The following is a 23,960-nucleotide window of genomic DNA, read 5'->3' as shown; positions in this document are numbered from 1 at the left end:
ATGGGAGTGGAGTTATCCGAATAGGCCGTACTGGAAGTAAGAACAAACTCTCATAGGAACAGGAGGAGGCCATTCAGCCCCTCAGGCCTGTTCCACCATTCAGTTTGATCATGGCTGATCTGCACCTCGGCTCTTTTTACCCGTCTTTGATCCATATCCCTTAATACCTAATAAAAACCTTTCAATCTCAGTCTTGAAAGGTTCAATTGACCTCCACAGCTTTTTGGGGGAGAGAGTTCCAGATTTCCACTCCCCTTTGTGTGAAGAAGTGCTTCCTGATTTCACCCCTGAACGGCCTAGCTCTAATTTTAAGGTTCTGCCCCCTTGTTCTGGACTCTCCCCACCAGAGGAAATAGTTTCTCTCTATCGACCCTATCAAATCCTTTAATCATCTTAAACATCTCAATTAGATCACCCCTTAATCTTCTATATTCAAGCAATTTCTGATCTAACCTGACTGGTTCATTAATGTCCTTCCGGGGAGGGCACCTGCCCAGTCTGGTCTATCTGGCACTCTAGTCCCACACTACATGTCATTGACTCTTAACGCACGCAGGGCAACTATGGATGGGCAATAAATCTTGCCAGTGTTGCTCACATCCTAAAAATAAAATTAAAAATTCTGATCAAGGATTGAAATGGGGTGACATTATATCAGCCCATTGCCACATTAAATAGAATTTGTTTCTGTGCTTTGCTTTCACAGGTTTGCAGTGAGTGACCTTGATCATGAGACCTGGTTCCTGAGTGTGGCCTCTCGCTGTCTTGTGATGTTTTCCAACCATCGTCTCACTGCTTTTCCAGTGCCGGCTAAATGAGAATCATTTTATTGAGGCAGCTTTCGATAATGTTCTAGGAAGTGAATAGTGGCCTTTGATAAAGCTCCCACTATGAAAAATCTGAGATAAGGAATTAAAGCACATTTGGGTCAGTGCGTTCTGTTATGAGGGGCTTGAGCTGTTTGTTACTAATAGGGATGTAGCTCCTAGCCGAGCGAAGTGAAGCTGTACCTGAGTGATGTTGGGCATTATTGATTTTTTAAACGTTTTTTCTGTATTGAACGAACCTGCAAATGAAAATGAGACACAAGTCCTGGCTGTTTTATTTCAACTTTGGCTCTTACAGAATATGCCTGTAGAGTTCTCAGTGTGCAGTGAATGCGCGGCTGAGACAACTTGCTAATAGACAACATCAGGGTGATGGGAACAGTCATCTCCAGTAATAAGATGTGGTCTCATTTATAAAAATACTGAATGGACAGGCAACCCAGTTATATTAAAAACTTCAGTGGCCTCGTCATGAGCATAGATCTTGAGTCAAGTTTCAAACCGAGTTCAGTAGTGCTGACTGATAGGTGGGGCAGTGGTCCAGGGGCTACAATCAGTCCCAGTGCTCCTGGAGTTAGGAGGGAAAAAATCAGACTGAATATCTATTCCTGATCACTGTCCACTGTACAAGATAACTGTGATTCTCTCCACAGACGAATAGCCTGCTGAATTTCTATGCCATTGGTCCCCACATGAACCACGACCTCTGGCTGCTTGTCTCCCACCTTTTGTACTTGCTCCGTGATGTCCCGAACCCTGGCACCTGGGAAGCAACAAACCATTCGGGAATCTGGATCATATCTACAACAGAAACTCTACCCCCTGATGATAGAATCGCCCACAATCACCACTCGCCCATTCTTACTACCTGTACAGGTTCCCCCAAGGGTTACCCTCCTCACTGGTAACTAAACAGGTAAACTATTTGACAAACCCAGCTCCACATATGATGCCCATTCTACCCTCAGCTGTCCCTTCCTGCCCTGGCCGATGGTGACCCTGTCTCCCAGACCAGCTCCCCTACTCCCAGCGACCTGTGGATGGCCACCCTCTGGAACATCTGCTCCAGAAAACTCTCTCCCTCCCGAGTGTTACGGAGTGTGTCCAGTCCACCCTCAACCTGTGCAAATTTCTGCTGGAGGAGTGCAATCTTCTTACACTTCATACAGGTGATCCACCCGCCCAGCACCCGAGCCCAGGTATTTCACACACATCACCCAACTCTATCCTGACAAACCTGCTTATAGATTTCACCCAACAGTTTTTAAAGATATTGCTTATTGAATTATTTCTATTTACTCACTCTAATTTATTATTTTTACTTAATAAGTTTGAAAGTCTCTTTGTCCTTCCCTCTGTTAGAGTTCAGATGAATAATTACTTAAAAAAACACATAGCCCTTTCTCGCCTTTAACTCTCCGAGTTTATTGTTTATTTGGTGGGTTGAAGATAGATTTTTTGCATTTATACAACGCCTTTCATGACCTCAGGACATCCCAATGTGCTTTACAACTAATTAAGTACTTTTGAAGTGCAGTCATTGCTGGAATGAAGGAAACATAAATTCAACATCACTTCCTTGTTTCTATATTCAGTGCCCGCACTTTCCATTACTTGGCTGCACTGTCGGAGGGACAATAATGAGGGAGCGCTGCACTGTCGGAGGGACAATAATGAGGGAACGCTGCACTGTCGGAGGTGCCTGCAAGTTCTGATAGTTCGAATGAATGCAAACAATCCCATGGGACTATCCCTCTGTCTCCCTGTCTCTGTTTCTCTGTCTCCCTATCTCCCCGTCTCTCTCTCTCCCTATCTCTCTCCCTCCCTGTCTCGCTGTCTCTCTCCCTGCCTCCCTGTCCCCCTGTCTCTCTCCTCTCTGTCTCCCTGTCTCTCCCTCCCTGTCTCTCTCCCTCCCTGTCTCTCCCTCCCTCCCTGTCTCTCTCCCTCTCTGTCTCCCCGTCTCTCTGTCCCCCTGTCTCTCTCCCTCTCTGTCTCCCTCTCTTTCTCCCTCCCTGTCTCTCTCTCTCTCTGTCTCCCTGTCTCTCTCCCTCTCTGTCTCTCTGTCTCTCTCCCTCCCTCCCTGTCTCTCTGTCTCTCTCCCTCTCTGTCTCCCTCCCTGTCTCTCTGTCTCCCTGTCTCTCTCCCTCTCTCTGTCTCCATGTCCCTCTCCCTCTCTCTGTCTCCCTCTCTCTCTGTCTCCCTGTCTCTCTCCCTCTCCCTGTCTCTCTCCCTCTCTCTGTCTCCCTGTCTCCCTATCAGGGAACATCAGCAACAACAGACAAAACTGGTCACTCATCTCATTCACTGTTTGGGTACCTCGCTGTGCACAAACTGGCTGTCACTTTGTCTAATAACAGTGACCGCACTTCAGAAGTAATTTATTGGTTGTGATGCGCTTTGGGACGTCCTGAGGATGTAAAAGACACTAATAATAAATGCAAGTTCTTTTATCCTTCCCTGTTACCTAATTCCCACCTTTAAACCTATCTGCAGTGAGTATGGATATAGCCGCTGATTATGGTGAATGTGGCCACATGGATAGAGGTGTTTGGAGGGCAGAAAGCAAAGGGGAGGCGTAACGGTAAAGGGCAGAGTCACAGACAGGAAAGGTTGATGAGTCTTCCACAGGGCTCTGTGTTGGAGCCAATCTCACTATAAACATCAGTGATCTGCACTGAGGGAACAATATCAACATTTACAGATAACATGAAATTGGGAGGCAGGGCAAACTGCTGAAGCCTGAATACTGTAACTGCAGGAGGGTTTACAGAGGCTGGAGGGGCAGGCAGATACTGTTCACTGGAGATAAATGTCAAGTATAGGGAGAGAAAATACACCTTAAATGATAAGATTTGAAATGGAGTTGAGGAGAAGAGTGAGCTTTGGTAAGGAGAGTCACAGGTGGCAACACAAGTAAAAAAGGCCACAGCAAAATTGTACCGAATCTTGGTTTTATATCGAGAGCGAACAGCAGGGAGAGAGAGAGAGAGAGACGGGAGAGAGAGAGACAGGGAGAGAGGGAGAGAGAGGGAGAGACAGGGAGGGAGAGAGAGAGAGAGACAGACGGGGAGAGAGAGAGACGGGAGAGAGAGGGAGGGAGCGAGAGAGAGAGACGGGAGAGGGGGAGAGAGAGAGACAGGGAGAGAGAGAGACAGGGAGAGGGGGAGAGAGAGAGACAGGGAGGGAGGGAGAGAGAGAGAGGGAGAGACGGAGAGAGAGAGAGAGAGAGGGAGACAGGGAGAGAGAGACGGGAGAGGGGGAGAGAGAGAGACGGAGGGAGAGAGAGAGACAGGGAGAGAGAGAGACAGGGAGAGAGAGAGAGACAGGAGAGGGGGAGAGAGAGAGTCAGGGAGGGAGAGACGGGAGAGAGAGGGAGGGAGCGAGAGAGAGAGACGGGAGAGGGGGAGAGAGAGAGACAGGGAGAGAGAGAGACAGGGAGAGGGGGAGAGAGAGAGGGAGAGACAGGGAGAGAGAGGGAGAGACGGAGAGAGAGGGAGACAGGGAGAGAGAGACGGGAGAGGGGGAGAGAGAGAGACGGAGGGAGAGAGAGAGACAGGGAGAGAGAGAGAGACAGGAGAGGGGGAGAGAGAGAGAGACGGGAGAGGGGGAGAGAGAGAGAGAGACGGGAGAGGGGGAGAGAGAGACAGGGAGGGAGAGAGACAGGGAGAGAGAGAGAGAAGAGAGAAGGGAGAGGGAGGGAGAGAGAGGGAGAGAGACGGAGAGAGAGAGAGGGAGAGAGAGAGAGAAGGGAGAGAGGGAGAGGGAGGGAGAGAGAGAGAAGGGAGAGGGAGAGGGAGGGAGAGAGAGTGATCTTCAATGAGAAAGGAAATCGGGCAGGTGGAAAACCTTCTCTCGATTCACCAATCACGTTATGCGTCACTGCCCAAGGACAAATATCACCCCCATTAAATATTATTTACTATAATCTCGTGAATCGAGACTGTTTGTTCAGATTTACTTCTTAATAAACCCGAGCCATAGTTTGTAGCCTGGGGTGGTCAGAGTACCAGAATGTTTGTATTGTTTGGACAGAGTACAAGGTGTCTCATACTATTTATAGTGAGCTGATCAACAGCAAAACTGTTCTTGTTCACCTCGGGCATGTTACATTGTCAGACACTCTGTGAATGTGTCAACTTTTAGTCCATGGGAAATGAGGGATTGCTTATTCACAGCCATTTTGCACTGGGCATAAGAATCATGGTTTTCCTGGAATGTGATCCAGTCAAATACTACAGGCAAACATTTCTGGTCCTTTCAGAGTCACTGCATGTCCTCCAGGGACTGGAAGGACTGGGAACAGGGACTGGGAATAGGGGAGAACAGGGTACAGGGACTGGGAATAGGGGAGAACAGGGAACAGGGACTGGGAATAGGGGAGAACAGGGAACAGGTAACAAGAACTGGGAACAGGGAATAGGGACTGGGAACAGGGACTGGGAATAGGGGAGGACTGGAAACAGGGACTGGGAACAGGGGAGGACTGGGAACAGGGACTGGGAATAGGGGAGAACAGGGAACAGGGACTGGGAAAAGGGACTGGGAATAGGGGAGAACAGGGAACAGGGACTGGGAAAAGGGACTGGGAATAGGGGAGAACAGGGAACAGGTAACAAGAACTGGGAATAGGGAACAGGGAATAGGGACAGGGAACAGGGGCTTTGGATCTTTATTCAGGGTGTATCAGTTTGCTTCTCCTGCATAGCGTTACTTAAATATCAGGCTAAGAGCAGGACCGGATGTTATTAGGTTCAAACATTATAATTCCCGGGAATATATATAATTGGGACGATTAAAGACCCGTCAGGCTGAGATATTGGACGAATATCCATGAGTTCTCACATTTACTTTTGGGCTCAATGAGAAATTCTGTGAGTTTTATTTTTTGCTGGGATTCTAGGAGGTTAAAGGGATGGCTGGGTATTGTCCGTATGATGCAGATTGTCCATACTTTCTTGTTCTGTATCTGTGACGAGGTTTTTGCCAATGTGAATTTACTGTTGGTTACAACTGCGCATCTTAATTCACTCCAGAGTTGACTATGAATAAAATCTGATTTGACTGCATCTTTAATGTTAATTGTCACTGATTCGCAGTCAGTCCAGAGTACGGAGATGTAATTATTCATGTCATTTATAGGTGATGTATGACAGAATTATCAAGTGCACATAATGGAAAGAGTGAGAGAGAACGAGGGCCAATTTCCGTCTCGTGTAAATCAGTTGTAAATGGTTAAGAACTGGTGTTAATCTGACCAGATGTGCTGACACAGCTCTGTCTGTGTGTACAGTTATTCACAGATCCAGGTGTGGAAAGCCACTAGTGGTAGAAGTGGAAAATTGTGTTTAGTTGAAACTTAAAGGAATGGGGGACAATTAATGGAAGTGACACAATCACATGACAAAAATTCTGAAAGCCCTGAGAAAGGCTGAAAAGACCTTTCACCCCATTAACAGCCTTCTGGAAAGTTGGAGGAGACTGAGATGAAGAAGTGATGGGAAAATTGAAGGGAGAGGAAGTCGTAGGCAAAGCAGGAGTCTGCGGGCAGGTGACAGAGTGACCCAGCGCCTGACTCTTGCTCCTGAGCTGCAGTGGGGGGTGCAGGATGTGGGTACGAGGGGGGCTGCCACTGTGACACTCTGTGGGACCATCTCCAGGAACGTACATTGCAGCATGTCTGGGAGGAGCAGGAGATGGGTTTGATGTTGTGGCTGTCTCTGGCTGTGCCAGCCCATGCTACAGGAGAGCAGTCAGTGCCCTTAAAGCACAGTCACTGCACCCAGCTCTCTGCTAATCCCACCCCAGGCTGTGTAACAAGGCCTGAAAATACTGTTGAGAGCACCTTGATGGGCCTCTGTCCCGTCTTCATGCAGCAACGTGTAAAGTCTGAAATGCTGGAATTGGGCATGTTCTGAAGAACCATCCAGTCTAACGGTGAGTCAGACCTGCACACAGCTCTGGGGCCCACCTCCTGTCCTCACACACAACCTGCTTCATCTACTGCACTAACTGCACCAACGCAAGGATTAAGACCTGTATCTGTGTGGGTATCAGTGGGTAGGAACCATCCTTTTAATGGTTCTCCTCTTCCTCCAAGCACCTAGGACAGGTTCCCATTGGAAACCCACCAATGCCAGTAATGGTGCCAAAATGGGAGTGAATAAAATGAAAATAATTCCCACTGTTTGAAACTTGAGTGGGAAAAATAATTAAGAAAAACAGGCCAGAAATGGCCTTAAAATTATCAACTGAATCTTCTTACTGTCTCGTTATCCAAACACGACTTGGCCTCAGACTCTGAAATGGACCTGATTCAGGAGCAGCACAAACTCTAAGTTGTAAAAAGAGGAGGGCGGGGTCGTGACATCAATGCCATGACCTGCCGTGTTATTTGAATATTATAATGAGGCTCCTGCCTGTTTCAGGCGTGATCGTTCTCTGCACCTCCCTGGATGTCGGGCTGTCAGTTATCTGCTCTGTCCCTTTCCGTGTTATCAAGTCCTGAGCACTGGTCTCTATGACCAAAATTAGCCCCCGTATTTACATTCAATCCTAAACTTTGAACTCATTTACAACAGTCATGTGCTGCAGGAGCAATTTTATCAAAACATTCAGCATTTAAGGGAAAGAGGGAGAATCAATGAGACCATGTCCTTTAACCCAATACCCACAGGCACCCTCTGACTCCAGCACTCTGAATAGTCTCTCACAGAGCAGCTGTGCTCTGCCCCATCACCACATGATGAGACCACATGTGGGCTAATGGTTCCGGGGCCCAGTGTCTGGGGTGTGCTCCAGGACCAACTCGGGCCTCGGACCCTCAGGGTGTGCTCTAGGACCGACTCGGGCCTCGGACCCTCAGAGTGTGCTCTAGGACCGACTCGGGCCTCGGACCCTCAGAGTGTGCTCTAGGTCAGACTCGGACCCCCAGGGTGTGCTCTCGGACAGACTCAGGCCTCGGACCCCCGGAGTGTACTCTAGGACAGTCTCAGGCCTCGGACCCCCGGAGTGTGCTCTAGGACAGACTCGGGCCTCGGACCCCCAGGGTGTGCTCTAGGTCAGACTCGGACCCCCGGGGTGTGCTCTAGATCAGACTCGGACCTTGGACCCCCGGAGTGTGCTCTAGGTCAGACTCGGACCCCCAGGGTGTGCTCTAGGACAGACTCGGACCCCCGGGGTGTGCTCTAGGACAGACTCGGACCCCCGGGGTGTGCTCTAGGACAGACTCGGACCCCCGGGGTGTGCTCTAGGTCAGACACGGACCCCCAGGGTGTGCTCTAGGTCAGACTCGGACCCCTGGAGTGTGCTCTGGGTCAGATTCGGACCCCCAGGGTGTGCTCTAGGTCAGACTTGGACCCCCAGGGTGTGTTCTAGGTCAGACTTGGACCCCTGGAGTGTGCTCTGGGTCAGATTCGGACCCCCAGGGTGTGCTCTAGGTCAGACTCGGACCCCCAGGGTGTGTTCTAGGTCAGACTCGGACCCCCAGGATGTGCTCTAGGTCAGACTCGGACCCCCAGGGTGTGTTCTAGGTCAGACTCGGACCCCCAGGGTGTGCTCTAGTTCAGACTCGGACCCCCAGGGTGTGTTCTAGGTCAGACTCGGACCCCCAGGATGTGCTCTAGGTCAGACTCGGACCCCCAGGGTGTGTTCTAGGTCAGACTCGGACCCCCAGGGTGTGCTCTAGGACAGACTGAGACCCCTGGAGTGTGCTCTAGGATAGACTCGAACCCCCAGGGTGTGCTCTAGGACAGACTCGGACCCCCAGGGTGTGCTCTAAGACAGACTCGGACCCCCAGGGTGTGCTCTAGGACAGACTCAGACCCCTGGAGTGTGCTCTGGGTCAGACTCGGACCCCCAGGGTGTGCTCTAGGTCAGACTCGGGCCTCGCACAGCCAGGCCGACCTGCTCAGGCACGAGCGAGGGATTTGATAGGATTGAGGTTGAGGTGCTCAGTTGTCGAAGGGAGTTCAGTGCAGCTGTTGAGAAATAAAGACTGATCAGAAATGAATTAAAATCAGGGCTGTAATGAATAAATAGATCAGTCAGTTAAACAGTACATTACGCGGGGGCAGACTGACCCCCCAACAATCTGACAGGTGCCAACATCAGCCTTGGTCTGAAATCACTGCCAACACTTAATGCTTGGTCTTTATGTGAGAGATTTAAATGTAGCTTTCTCCGTATTCAGATTTAAATAATTCTCAAGCATTAAAAACACACCAACAAACCACAGTTTTCACCCTGTTGCCCTGAGCAAGTACTAAACCCTGAGAGCAGGTCAAACCAGGCCCTTGCAGCAACAAGCAGTGACACGGAGCCTTTCCCACTGAATATTCCAAGCGCTCGGGTTAGAAACACAGATAAAGAGAAAGGTTTTGAGGAGGCTTTTGAAGTTGGGGAGAAAAGTTTAGCGAGAGAATTCCCAAGAGTAGGTTGGAGAACCAAAGGGCACAGGCTAGTATATGCACAGGCCTGGAGGGTGAGGCAATGGAGGGAAGAAGATTTTATCTTCAGTGAGTTAGGGGGTGGGGAGACAATGGAGTTTGATGAGGATAGGAAATGAGTGAAGAGTATGTGGGAGATGGAGTTATGAATTGGTTGGAGAATGTTATTGGGCATTGGAGCAGCCAGGCCTGGAGATGGTATCAATTTGGGTTTAATTGGCAGTGGGTTAAGGGGTGGGCAATGTAGAGGCTTGGTGCTGGTTAGGGGGCTTGACCAGGAAATCGAGGCTTCGCACTGTTGGCTTCAGCCTGAGAGAGTAGCCAGGGAGAGGGTGGAGTCGGTTATGAGGATACAGGGTTTTTGGAGGAGTGAATGTTAAGATGGCAAAGGTTTTGATTCACCCTTGTCTCAATGTTGGATAAGTAATCTGACAGCCCGTGAAGAGGGTGATGGGAGAAAGGTGCAGCTGCGTCATCAGTGTATCCATGGAAACTGAGCCTACGTTTACAGATATTGTCATTGAAGGCCAACATATCAACAAGGAATATAATGGGGGTCAAGGATGATATCAGGGGTGAGGGAGTTCAGTTATATGGAGAGACTGGAGAAGCTGGGATTGTTCTCCTTCGAGCAGAGAAGGTTAAGGGGAGATTTAATAGAGGTGTTCAAAATCATGAAGGGTTTTGATGGAGTAAATAAAGAGAAACTGTTTCCAGTGGAAGGAGGGCCAAATTTAAGATAATCGGCAAAAGAGCCAGAGGAGAGATGAGGAGAATTTTTTTAACGCGGCTGTAATGATCTGGAATTCACTGCCTGAAAGGGCGGTGGAAGCAGATTCAATAGTAACTTTCAAAAGAGAATGGGATAAATACTTGAAGTGGAAACATTTTCAGGGCCATGGGGAAGAGCAGCGGGGAGTAGGGACTCATCGGATAGCTCTCTCCGGCACAGGCTCAGTGAGAGAGAAGGAATCAGTGTCGGCGAGCTAGGTTTTGGTCAGGCCAAAGATTTCAAAATTCTCATCCAAGATGAGTTTGTGAATGTCGAGGGGCTGATTCATGAGTTCATGAACATTCTGGACAGTCAGTGGTTGGGGTTTCCTGGGGGGTTGGGAGGCAGAAAGTGGGCAGTGGAGGACAAAGGACGAGGCAAGAAATAACCTCAGGAAAACAAACCTGATGTGACATTTGCTGGGAGAGTAGGATGAAGAGGTAAAGATGATGCTTCGGGATTTCTTGAGGACATAAATTCAAATTTTTCTTTCTGACACTTGTAACACAGTTTTACAATCAAGTATTTTTCTTGCATCACAAGGATAAGGCGATAGATGCACCTTTGACCCTGTTTACCCCAGTATGAGAGAGGCTGCCACCTTCCAGGCCAATCTCTCCCTCCACAGTCTGCCTCACATCCCTGTCCAGCAATTTGTCCCTAACTTACCTTGGGGATTGGCTAAAGAAATCAGAAGGAATTAAAACAAAATGTTTTACTTTAAAAGGGTAGATATCAGCATAAGTGAAAAACATACACAGACAGACAGGCAGAGGGCTCCTGTACAAACAGTGTACACAGACAGACAGGCAGAGGGCTCCTGTACAAACAGTGTACACAGACAGACAGACAGGCAGAGGGCTCCTGTACAGTGTACTCAGACAGACAGACAAGGCTCCTATACAAAGAGTGTACACAGACAGACAGACAAACAGGCAGGGCTCCTGTACAATGCACACACACACACACACACACACACAGAGTTACACACAAGGCTCCTGTAAAAAAAAGGCATATTAGAAAGTGCAGCAGTAATACTGGAGATTGATGCAGGGATATCGAAGAGTGCATCAGGGATACTGCAGAGTGCTGGAGGGATTTTAAAGAGTCCGGCAGGGATATTGGAGAATGTAGCAGAGATATTGGAGAGTGCAGCAGAGATAAGAACATAAGAACATAGGAAAAAGGAACAGGAGTAGGAAATAGGGCCCTTTTGAGCTTGCTCTGCCATTCAATAAGATCATAGAATCATAGAACTATAGAATGGTTACGGCACAAAAGGAGGCCATTTGGCCCATCGAGCCCATGCCGGCTCTTTGTAAGAGCAATCCAGTTAGTCCCATTCCCCCACTCTCTCCCCGTAGCCCTGCAAATTTTTTACCTTAAAATATTTATCCAATTCCTGTTTGAAAGCCATGATTGAATCTGTTTCCACCGCCCTTTCAGGCAGTGCATTCCAGATCATAACTACTCACTGCATAAAAAAATGTTTCCTCATGTTGCCTCTGGCTCTTTTGCCGATCACCTTAAATCTGTGTCCTCTGGTTACCGACCCTCCTGCCACTGGAAACAGTTTCTCCTCATTTACTCTATCAAAACCGTTCATGATTTTGAACACCTCTATCAAATCTCCCCTAAACCTTCTCTGTTTTAAGGAGAACATCCCCAGTTTCTCCAGTCTCTCCACATAACTGAATTCCCTCATCCCTGGAATCATTCTAGTAAATCTCCTCTGCTCCCTCTCTAAGGCCTTCACATCCTTCCTAAAGTGCGGTGCCCAGAATTGGACACAATTCTCCAGCTGAGGTCGAACCAGTGTTTTATAAAGATTGAGCATAATTTCTTTGCTTGTGTACTCTATGCCTCTATTAATAAAGCCCAGGATCTCATATGCTTTTTTAACAGCCTCTCAACTTGTCCTGCTACCTTCAAAGATTTGTGTACATATACCCCCAGGTCTCTCTGTTCCTGCACCCTCTTTGAAATTGTACCATTTAGTTTATATTGCCTCTCCTCATTCTTCCTACTAAAATGCATCACTTCACACTTCTCTGTGTTAAATTCCATCTGCCATGTGTCTGCCCATTTCACCAGTCTGTCTCTGTCCTCCTGAAGTCTGTTACTATCCTCCACATTGTTTATCACATTTCCGAGTTTCGTGTCATCTGCAAACTGTGAAATTATACCCTCTATACCCAAGTCCAGGTCATTAATATATATCTAAAAGAGCAGTGGTCCTAATACTGACCCCTGGGGAACACCACTGTATACTTCCCTCCAGTCTGAAAAACAACTGTTCGTCACTACTCTCTGCTTCCTGTCCCTCAGCCAATTTTCTATCCATGCTGCCACTGTCCCTTTAATCCCATGGGCTTTAATTTTGCTAACAAGTCTATTATGTGATACTTTATCAAATGCCTTTTGCAAGTCCATATACACAACATCAATCACACTACCCTCATCAACCCTCTCTGTTACTTCATCAAAGAACTCTTTCAAATTATTCTGACACTATTTTCCTTTAATAAATCCGTGCTGACTTTCATTTATTAGCCCAGACTTTTCCAAGTGCCAATTTATTTTGTCCCGGATTATTGTCTCTAAAAGTTTCCCCACCACCGACATTAGCCTGACTGGCCTGTAATTGCCGGGTTTATCCCTCTCCCCTTTTTTGAAAAGGGGTGTAACATTTGTAATCCTCCAGACCTCCGGCAGCATCCCCAATATCGCTCCTACCTCCTCCTTTACTGCAACAGTGGCAGCATCCACCTCTCCAGTGAAGACTGATGTGAAGTGTTCATTCAGTGCCTCGGCCATGCCCCCTGCCTCCACAAGGAGATCTCCTTTTTTGACCCAAATCGATCCCACCCTTCCTTTGACTGCACTATTCATATGATTATAAAAGACTTTTGTAATCCTTTTATGTTAGCCACTAATCTATTCTCATACTCTCTCTTTGCCCCTCTTATTCCATTTTTTCAGAACTCCTCTGTAATTTCTGTATTCAGCCTGGTTCTCTACAGTATTATTGGAAAGTGCTGGAGGGATATTGGAGAGTGTTGGAGGGATATTGGAGAGTGCAGGAGGGATATTGGAGAGTGTTGGAGGGATATTGGAGAGTGCAGGAGGGATATTGGAGAGTGTTGGAGGGATATTGGAGAGTGCAGGAGGGATATTGGAGAGTGTTGGAGGGATATTGGAGAGTGCAGGAGGGATATTGGAGAGTGTTGGAGGGATATTGGAGAGTGCAGGAGGGATATTGGAGAGTGTTGGAGGGATATTGGAGAGTGCAGGAGGGATATTGGAGAGTGTTGGAGGGATATTGGAGAGTGCAGGAGGGATATTGGAGAGTGTTGGAGGGATATTGGAGAGTGCAGGAGGGATATTGGAGAGTGCAGGAGGGATATTGGAGAGTGCAGGAGGGATATTGGAGAGTGTTGGAGGGATATTGGAGAGTGCAGGAGGGATATTGGAGAGTGCAGGAGGGATATTGGAGAGTGCAGGAGGGATATTGGAGAGTGTTTGAGGGATATTGGAGAGTGCAGGAGGGATATTGGAGAGTGTTGGAGGGATATTGGAGAGTGTTGGAGGGGTATTGGAGAGTGTTGGAGGGATATTGGAGAGTGTTTGAGGGATATTGGAGAGTGTTTGAGGGATATTGGAGAGTGCTGGAGGGATATTGGAGAGTGTTGGAGGGATATTGGAGAGTGTTGGAGGGATATTGGAGAGTGCTGGAGGGATATTGGAGAGTGTTGGAGGGATATTGGAGAGTGTTGGAGGGGTATTGGAGAGTGTTGGAGGGATATTGGAGAGTGTTGGAGGGATATTGGAGAGTGCTGGAGGGATATTGGAGAGTGTTGGAGGGATATTGGAGAGTGTTGGAGGGATATTGGAGAGTGTTGGAGGGATAATGGAGAGTGCAGGAGGGATATTGGAGAGTGTTGGAGGGGTATTGGAGAGTGCAGGAGGGATATTGGAGAGTGTTGGAGGGATATTGGAGAGTGTTTGAGGGGTATTGGAGAGTGTTTGAGGGATATTGGAGAGTGTTTGAGGGATATTGGAGAGTGCTGGAGGGATATTGGAGAGTGTTGGAGGGATATTGGAGAGTGTTGGAGGGATATTGGAGAGTGTTGGAGGGGTATTGGAGAGTGTTGGAGGGATATTGGAGAGTGCTGGAGGGATATTGGAGAGTGTTGGAGGGATATTGGAGAGTGTTGGAGGGGTATTGGAGAGTGTTGGAGGGATATTGGAGAGTGTTGGAGGGATATTGGAGAGTGCTGGAGGGATATTGGAGAGTGTTGGAGGGATATTGGAGAGTGTTGGAGGGATAATGGAGAGTGCAGGAGGGATATTGGAGAGTGTTGGAGGGGTATTGGAGAGTGCAGGAGGGATATTGGAGAGTGTTGGAGGGATATTGGAGAGTGTTTGAGGGGTATTGGAGAGTGTTGGAGGGGTATTGGAGAGTGTTTGAGGGGTATTGGAGAGTGTTGGAGGGGTATTGGAGAGTGTTGGAGGGGTATTGGAGAGTGTTGGAGGGGTATTGGAGAGTGTTGGAGGGGTATTGGAGAGTGTTCGAGGGATATTGGAGAGTGTTGGAGGGATAATGGAGAGTGTTGGAGGGATATTGGAGAGTGCTGGAGGGATATTGGAGAGTGTTGGAGGGGTATTGGAGAGTGTTGGAGGGATATTGGAGAGTGTTGGAGGGATATTGGAGAGTGTTGGAGGGATAATGGAGAGTGCAGGAGGGATATTGGAGAGTGTTGGAGGGGTATTGGAGAGTGCAGGAGGGATATTGGAGAGTGTTGGAGGGATATTGGAGAGTGCAGGAGGATATTGGAGAGTGTTGGAGGGATATTGGAGAGTGCAGGAGGGATATTGGAGAGTGCAGGAGGGATATTGGAGAGTGCAGGAGGGATATTGGAGAGTGTTGGAGGGATATTGGAGAGTGCTGGAGGGATATTGGAGAGTGTTGGAGGGATATTGGAGAGTGCAGGAGGGATATTGGAGAGTGTTGGAGGGATATTGGAGAGTGATGGAGGGATATTGGAGAGTGATGGAGGGATATTGGAGAGTGCTGGAGGGATATTGGAGAGTGCAGGAGGGATATTGGAGAGTGCAGGAGGGATATTGGAGAGTGTTGGAGGGATATTGGAGAGTGCAGGAGGGATATTGGAGAGTGTTGGAGGGATATTGGAGAGTGATGGAGGGATATTGGAGAGTGCTGGAGGGATATTGGAGAGTGCAGGAGGGATATTGGAGAGTGCAGGAGGGATATTGGAGAGTGTTGGAGGGATATTGGAGAGTGTTGGAGGGATATTGGAGAGTGCAGGAGGGATATTGGAGAGTGCAGGAGGGATATTGGAGAGTGTTGGAGGGATATTGGAGAGTGCAGGAGGGATATTGGAGAGTGCTGGAGGGATATTGGAGAGTGCTGGAGGGATATTGGAGAGTGTTGGAGGGATAATGGAGAGTGTTGGAGGGGTATTGGAGAGTGTTGGAGGGATATTGGAGAGTGTTGGAGGGGTATTGGAGAGTGTTGGAGGGATATTGGAGAGTGTTGGAGGGATAATGGAGAGTGTTGGAGGGATAATGGAGAGTGTTGGAGGGGTATTGGAGAGTGTTGGAGGGATATTGGAGAGTGTTGTAGGGATATTGGAGAGTGCTGGAGGGGTATTGGAGAGTGTTGGAGGGATATTGGAGAGTGTTTGAGGGATATTGGAGAGTGTTGGAGGGATATTGGAGAGTGTTGTAGGGATATTGGAGAGTGCTGGAGGGATATTGGAGAGTGGTGGAGGGATATTGGAGAGTGCTGGAGGGATATTGGAGAGTGTTGTAGGGATATTGGAGAGTGCTGGAGGGATATTGGAGAGTGTTGGAGGGATATTAGAGAGTGTTTGAGGGATATTGGAGAGTGCTGGAGGGATATTGGAGAGTGTTGGAGGGATATTGGAGAGTGCTGGAGGGATATTGGAGAGTGCTGGAGGGATATTGGAGAGTGTTGGAGGGATATTGGAGAGTGCAGGAGGGATATTGGAGAGTGCTGGAGGGATATTGGAGAGTGCTGGAGGGATATTGGAGAGTGTTGGAGGGATATTGGAGAGTGCAGGAGGGATATTGGAGAGTGCTGGAGGGATATTGGAGAGTGCTGGAGGGGTATTGGAGAGTGTTGGAGGGATATTGGAGAGTGTTGGAGGGATATTGGAGAGTGTTGGAGGGATATTGGAGAGTGTTGGAGGGATATTGGAGAGTGCAGGAGGGATATTGGAGAGTGTTGGAGGGATATTGGAGAGTGTTGGAGGGATATTGGAGAGTGTTGGAGGGATATTGGAGAGTGCAGGAGGGATATTGGAGAGTGCAGGAGGGATATTGGAGAGTGTTGGAGGGATATTGGAGAGTGTTGGAGGGATATTGGAGAGTGTTGGAGGGATATTGGAGAGTGTTGGAGGGATAATGGAGAGTGCAGGAGGGATATTGGAGAGTGCAGGAGGGATATTGGAGAGTGTTGGAGGGATAATGGAGAGTGTTGGAGGGATATTGGAGAGTGTTGGAGGGATATTGGAGAGTGCTGGAGCGATATTGGAGAGTGTTGGAGGGATATTGGAGAGTGTTGTAGGGATATTGGAGAGTGCTGGAGGGATATTGGAGAGTGTTGGAGGGATATTGGAGAGTGTTTGAGGGATATTGGAGAGTGCTGGAGGGATATTGGAGAGTGTTGGAGGGATAATGGAGAGTGTTGGAGGGATAATGGAGAGTGTTGGAGGGATATTGGAGAGTGTTGGAGGGATATTGGAGAGTGCTGGAGGGGTATTGGAGAGTGTTGGAGGGATATTGGAGAGTGCAGGAGGGATATTGGAGAGTGCTGGAGGGATATTGGAGAGTGCTGGAGGGGTATTGGAGAGTGTTGGAGGGATATTGGAGAGTGTTGGAGGGATATTGGAGAGTGCAGGAGGGATATTGGAGAGTGTTGGAGGGATAATGGAGAGTGTTGGAGGGATATTGGAGAGTGTTGGAGGGATATTGGAGAGTGCTGGAGGGATATTGGAGAGTGTTGGAGGGATATTGGAGAGTGTTGGAGGGATATTGGAGAGTGCTGGAGGGATAATGGAGAGTGTTGGAGGGATAATGGAGAGTGTTGGAGGGATAATGGAGAGTGTTGGAGGGATATTGGAGAGTGTTGGAGGGATATTGGAGAGTGCTGGAGGGGTATTGGAGAGTGTTGGAGGGATATTGGAGAGTGCAGGAGGGATATTGGAGAGTGCTGGAGGGATATTGGAGAGTGCTGGAGGGGTATTGGAGAGTGTTGGAGGGATATTGGAGAGTGTTGGAGGGATATTGGAGAGTGCAGGAGGGATATTGGAGAGTGTTGGAGGGATATTGGAGAGTGTTGGAGGGATATTGGAGAGAGTTGGAGGGATATTGGAGAGTGCAGGAGGGATATTGGAGAGTGCAGGAGGGATATTGGAGAGTGTTGGAGGGATATTGGAGAGTGTTGGAGGGATATTGGAGAGTGTTGGAGGGATATTGGAGAGTGTTGGAGGGATATTGGAGAGTGCAGGAGGGATATTGGAGAGTGTTGGAGGGATATTGGAGAGTGCAGGAGGGATATTGGAGAGTGTTGGAGGGATATTGGAGAGTGCAGGAGGGATATTGGAGAGTGTTGGAGGGATATTGGAGAGTGCAGGAGGGATATTGGAGAGTGTTGGAGGGATATTGGAGAGTGCAGGAGGGATATTGGAGAGTGTTGGAGGGATATTGGAGAGTGCAGGAGGGATATTGGAGAGTGCAGGAGGGATATTGGAGAGTGCAGGAGGGATATTGGAGAGTGTTGGAGGGATATTGGAGAGTGCAGGAGGGATATTGGAGAGTGCAGGAGGGATATTGGAGAGTGCAGGAGGGATATTGGAGAGTGTTTGAGGGATATTGGAGAGTGCAGGAGGGATATTGGAGAGTGTTGGAGGGATATTGGAGAGTGTTGGAGGGGTATTGGAGAGTGTTGGAGGGATATTGGAGAGTGTTTGAGGGATATTGGAGAGTGTTTGAGGGATATTGGAGAGTGCTGGAGGGATATTGGAGAGTGTTGGAGGGATATTGGAGAGTGTTGGAGGGATATTGGAGAGTGCTGGAGGGATATTGGAGAGTGTTGGAGGGATATTGGAGAGTGTTGGAGGGGTATTGGAGAGTGTTGGAGGGATATTGGAGAGTGTTGGAGGGATATTGGAGAGTGCTGGAGGGATATTGGAGAGTGTTGGAGGGATATTGGAGAGTGTTGGAGGGATATTGGAGAGTGTTGGAGGGATAATGGAGAGTGCAGGAGGGATATTGGAGAGTGTTGGAGGGGTATTGGAGAGTGCAGGAGGGATATTGGAGAGTGTTGGAGGGATATTGGAGAGTGTTTGAGGGGTATTGGAGAGTGTTTGAGGGATATTGGAGAGTGTTTGAGGGATATTGGAGAGTGCTGGAGGGATATTGGAGAGTGTTGGAGGGATATTGGAGAGTGTTGGAGGGATATTGGAGAGTGTTGGAGGGGTATTGGAGAGTGTTGGAGGGATATTGGAGAGTGCTGGAGGGATATTGGAGAGTGTTGGAGGGATATTGGAGAGTGTTGGAGGGGTATTGGAGAGTGTTGGAGGGATATTGGAGAGTGTTGGAGGGATATTGGAGAGTGCTGGAGGGATATTGGAGAGTGTTGGAGGGATATTGGAGAGTGTTGGAGGGATAATGGAGAGTGCAGGAGGGATATTGGAGAGTGTTGGAGGGGTATTGGAGAGTGCAGGAGGGATATTGGAGAGTGTTGGAGGGATATTGGAGAGTGTTTGAGGGGTATTGGAGAGTGTTGGAGGGGTATTGGAGAGTGTTTGAGGGGTATTGGAGAGTGTTGGAGGGGTATTGGAGAGTGTTGGAGGGGTATTGGAGAGTGTTGGAGGGGTATTGGAGAGTGTTGGAGGGGTATTGGAGAGTGTTCGAGGGATATTGGAGAGTGTTGGAGGGATAATGGAGAGTGTTGGAGGGATATTGGAGAGTGCTGGAGGGATATTGGAGAGTGTTGGAGGGGTATTGGAGAGTGTTGGAGGGATATTGGAGAGTGTTGGAGGGATATTGGAGAGTGTTGGAGGGATAATGGAGAGTGCAGGAGGGATATTGGAGAGTGTTGGAGGGGTATTGGAGAGTGCAGGAGGGATATTGGAGAGTGTTGGAGGGATATTGGAGAGTGCAGGAGGATATTGGAGAGTGTTGGAGGGATATTGGAGAGTGCAGGAGGGATATTGGAGAGTGCAGGAGGGATATTGGAGAGTGCAGGAGGGATATTGGAGAGTGTTGGAGGGATATTGGAGAGTGCTGGAGGGATATTGGAGAGTGTTGGAGGGATATTGGAGAGTGCAGGAGGGATATTGGAGAGTGTTGGAGGGATATTGGAGAGTGATGGAGGGATATTGGAGAGTGATGGAGGGATATTGGAGAGTGCTGGAGGGATATTGGAGAGTGCAGGAGGGATATTGGAGAGTGCAGGAGGGATATTGGAGAGTGTTGGAGGAATATTGGAGAGTGCAGGAGGGATATTGGAGAGTGTTGGAGGGATATTGGAGAGTGATGGAGGGATATTGGAGAGTGCTGGAGGGATATTGGAGAGTGCAGGAGGGATATTGGAGAGTGCAGGAGGGATATTGGAGAGTGTTGGAGGGATATTGGAGAGTGTTGGAGGGATATTGGAGAGTGCAGGAGGGATATTGGAGAGTGCAGGAGGGATATTGGAGAGTGTTGGAGGGATATTGGAGAGTGCAGGAGGGATATTGGAGAGTGCTGGAGGGATATTGGAGAGTGCTGGAGGGATATTGGAGAGTGTTGGAGGGATAATGGAGAGTGTTGGAGGGGTATTGGAGAGTGTTGGAGGGATATTGGAGAGTGTTGGAGGGGTATTGGAGAGTGTTGGAGGGATATTGGAGAGTGTTGGAGGGATAATGGAGAGTGTTGGAGGGATAATGGAGAGTGTTGGACGGGTATTGGAGAGTGTTGGAGGGATATTGGAGAGTGTTGTAGGGATATTGGAGAGTGCTGGAGGGGTATTGGAGAGTGTTGGAGGGATATTGGAGAGTGTTTGAGGGATATTGGAGAGTGTTGGAGGGATATTGGAGAGTGTTGTAGGGATATTGGAGAGTGCTGGAGGGATATTGGAGAGTGGTGGAGGGATATTGGAGAGTGCTGGAGGGATATTGGAGAGTGTTGTAGGGATATTGGAGAGTGCTGGAGGGATATTGGAGAGTGTTGGAGGGATATTAGAGAGTGTTTGAGGGATATTGGAGAGTGCTGGAGGGATATTGGAGAGTGTTGGAGGGATATTGGAGAGTGCTGGAGGGATATTGGAGAGTGCTGGAGGGATATTGGAGAGTGTTGGAGGGATATTGGAGAGTGCAGGAGGGATATTGGAGAGTGCTGGAGGGATATTGGAGAGTGCTGGAGGGATATTGGAGAGTGTTGGAGGGATATTGGAGAGTGCAGGAGGGATATTGGAGAGTGCTGGAGGGATATTGGAGAGTGCTGGAGGGGTATTGGAGAGTGTTGGAGGGATATTGGAGAGTGTTGGAGGGATATTGGAGAGTGTTGGAGGGATATTGGAGAGTGTTGGAGGGATATTGGAGAGTGCAGGAGGGATATTGGAGAGTGTTGGAGGGATATTGGAGAGTGTTGGAGGGATATTGGAGAGTGTTGGAGGGATATTGGAGAGTGCAGGAGGGATATTGGAGAGTGCAGGAGGGATATTGGAGAGTGTTGGAGGGATATTGGAGAGTGTTGGAGGGATATTGGAGAGTGTTGGAGGGATATTGGAGAGTGTTGGAGGGATAATGGAGAGTGCAGGAGGGATATTGGAGAGTGCAGGAGGGATATTGGAGAGTGTTGGAGGGATAATGGAGAGTGTTGGAGGGATATTGGAGAGTGTTGGAGGGATATTGGAGAGTGCTGGAGCGATATTGGAGAGTGTTGGAGGGATATTGGAGAGTGTTGTAGGGATATTGGAGAGTGCTGGAGGGATATTGGAGAGTGTTGGAGGGATATTGGAGAGTGTTTGAGGGATATTGGAGAGTGATGGAGGGATATTGGAGAGTGTTGGAGGGATAATGGAGAGTGTTGGAGGGATAATGGAGAGTGTTGGAGGGATATTGGAGAGTGTTGGAGGGATATTGGAGAGTGCTGGAGGGGTATTGGAGAGTGTTGGAGGGATATTGGAGAGTGCAGGAGGGATATTGGAGAGTGCTGGAGGGATATTGGAGAGTGCTGGAGGGGTATTGGAGAGTGTTGGAGGGATATTGGAGAGTGTTGGAGGGATATTGGAGAGTGCAGGAGGGATATTGGAGAGTGTTGGAGGGATAATGGAGAGTGTTGGAGGGATATTGGAGAGTGTTGGAGGGATATTGGAGAGTGCTGGAGGGATATTGGAGAGTGTTGGAGGGATATTGGAGAGTGTTGGAGGGATATTGGAGAGTGCTGGAGGGATAATGGAGAGTGTTGGAGGGATAATGGAGAGTGTTGGAGGGATAATGGAGAGTGTTGGAGGGATATTGGAGAGTGTTGGAGGGATATTGGAGAGTGCTGGAGGGGTATTGGAGAGTGTTGGAGGGATATTGGAGAGTGCAGGAGGGATATTGGAGAGTGCTGGAGGGATATTGGAGAGTGCTGGAGGGGTATTGGAGAGTGTTGGAGGGATATTGGAGAGTGTTGGAGGGATATTGGAGAGTGCAGGAGGGATATTGGAGAGTGTTGGAGGGATATTGGAGAGTGTTGGAGGGATATTGGAGAGAGTTGGAGGGATATTGGAGAGTGCAGGAGGGATATTGGAGAGTGCAGGAGGGATATTGGAGAGTGTTGGAGGGATATTGGAGAGTGTTGGAGGGATATTGGAGAGTGTTGGAGGGATATTGGAGAGTGTTGGAGGGATAATGGAGAGTGCAGGAGGGATATTGGAGACTGCAGGAGGGATATTGGAGAGTGTTGGAGGGATAATGGAGAGTGTTGGAGGGATATTGGAGAGTGTTGGAGGGATATTGGAGAGTGCTGGAGGGATATTGGAGAGTGTTGGAGGGATATTGGAGAGTGTTGGAGGGATATTGGAGAGTGCTGGAGGGATAATGGAGAGTGTTGGAGGGATAATGGAGAGTGTTGGAGGGATATTGGAGAGTGTTGGAGGGATATTGGAGAGTGCTGGAGGGGTATTGGAGAGTGCAGGAGGGATATTGGAGAGTGTTGGAGGGGTATTGGAGAGTGCTGGAGGGATATTGGAGAGTGCTGGAGGGATATTGGAGAGTGTTGGAGGGATATTGGAGAGTGTTGGAGGGATATTGGAGAGTGCTGGAGGGATAATGGAGAGTGTTGGAGGGATAATGGAGAGTGTTGGAGGGATATTGGAGAGTGCTGGAGGGATAATGGAGAGTGTTGGAGGGATAATGGAGAGTGTTGGAGGGATATTGGAGAGTGCTGGAGGGGTATTGGAGAGTGCAGGAGGGATATTGGAGAGTGCTGGAGGGATATTGGAGAGTGCTGGAGGGATATTGGAGAGTGTTGGAGGGATATTGGAGAGAGTTGGAGGGATATTGGAGAGTGTTGGAGGGATATTGGAGAGTGTTGGAGGGATATTGGAGAGTGTTGGAGGGGTATTGGAGAGTGTTGGAGGGGTATTGGAGAGTGCTGGAGGGATATTGGAGAGTGTTGGAGGGATATTGGAGAGTGTTGGAGGGGTATTGGAGAGTGTTGGAGGGATATTGGAGAGTGTTGGAGGGATATTGGACAGTGCTGGAGGGGTATTGGAGAGTGCAGGAGGGATATTGGAGAGTGTTGGAGGGATATTGGAGAGTGCTGGAGGGATATTGGAGAGTGTTGGAGGGATATTGGAGAGTGTTGGAGGGATATTGGAGAGTGCAGGAGGGATATTGGAGAGTGTTGGAGGGATATTGGAGAGTGTTGGAGGGATATTGGAGAGTGTTGGAGGGATATTGGAGAGTGTTGGAGGGATATTGGAGAGTGCTGGAGGGATATTGGAGAGTGCTGGAGGGATATTGGAGAGTGTTGGAGGGATATTGGAGAGTGTTGGAGGGATATTGGAGAGTGCAGGAGGGATATTGGAGAGTGTTGGAGGGATATTGGAGAGTGTTGGAGGGATATTGGAGAGTGCTGGAGGGATATTGGAGAGTGTTGGAGGGATATTGGAGAGTATTGGAGGGATATTGGAGAGTGTTGGAGGGATATTGGAGAGTGTTGGAGGGGTATTGGAGAGTGTTGGAGGGATATTGGAGAGTGCTGGAGGGATATTGGAGAGTGCTGGAGGGATATTGGAGAGTGTTGGAGGGATATTGGAGAGTGTTGGAGGGATATTGGAGAGTGCTGGAGGGATATTGGAGAGTGTTGGAGGGATATTGGAGAGTGTTGGAGGGATATTGGAGAGTGTTGGAGGGATATTGGAGAGTGCTGGAGGGATATTGGAGAGTGTTGGAGGGATATTGGAGAGTGTTGGAGGGATATTGGAGAGTGCAGGAGGGATATTGGAGAGTGGTGGAGGGATATTGGAGAGTGTTGGAGGGGTATTGGAGAGTGTTGGAGGGATATTGGAGAGTGTTGGAGAGATATTGGAGAGTGTTGGAGGGATATTGGAGAGTGCTGGAGGGATATTGGAGAGTGTTGGAGGGGTATTGGAGAGTGTTGGAGGGATATTGGAGAGTGTTGGAGGGGTATTGGAGAGTGTTGGAGGGATATTGGAGAGTGCTGGAGGGATATTGGAGAGTGTTGGAGGGATATTGGAGAGTGTTGGAGGGATATTGGAGAGTGTTGGAGGGATATTGGAGAGTGTTGGAGGGGTATTGGAGAGTGTTGGAGGGATATTGGAGAGTGTTGGAGGGATATTGGAGAGTGTTGGAGGGATATTGGAGAGTGCTG

The 23,960-nt window shown here is 48.7% G+C and overlaps 1 protein-coding gene across 2 annotated transcripts in view; it reads right to left on the bottom strand.

The window, feature by feature from the left end:
- Positions 1 to 23,960, bottom strand: part of LOC137344767 (carbohydrate-responsive element-binding protein-like) — a 400,141-nt gene that overhangs the window by 65,297 nt on the left and 310,884 nt on the right. The gene's annotated exons all lie outside the window — the stretch shown is intronic.

Source organism: Heptranchias perlo, chromosome 28 (assembly GCF_035084215.1).
Source record: "Heptranchias perlo isolate sHepPer1 chromosome 28, sHepPer1.hap1, whole genome shotgun sequence".
NCBI lineage: Eukaryota > Metazoa > Chordata > Chondrichthyes > Hexanchiformes > Hexanchidae > Heptranchias > Heptranchias perlo.
The sequence above is the reverse complement of the archived record's forward strand: the minus strand, read 5'-3'. Positions and strand labels throughout refer to the sequence as shown.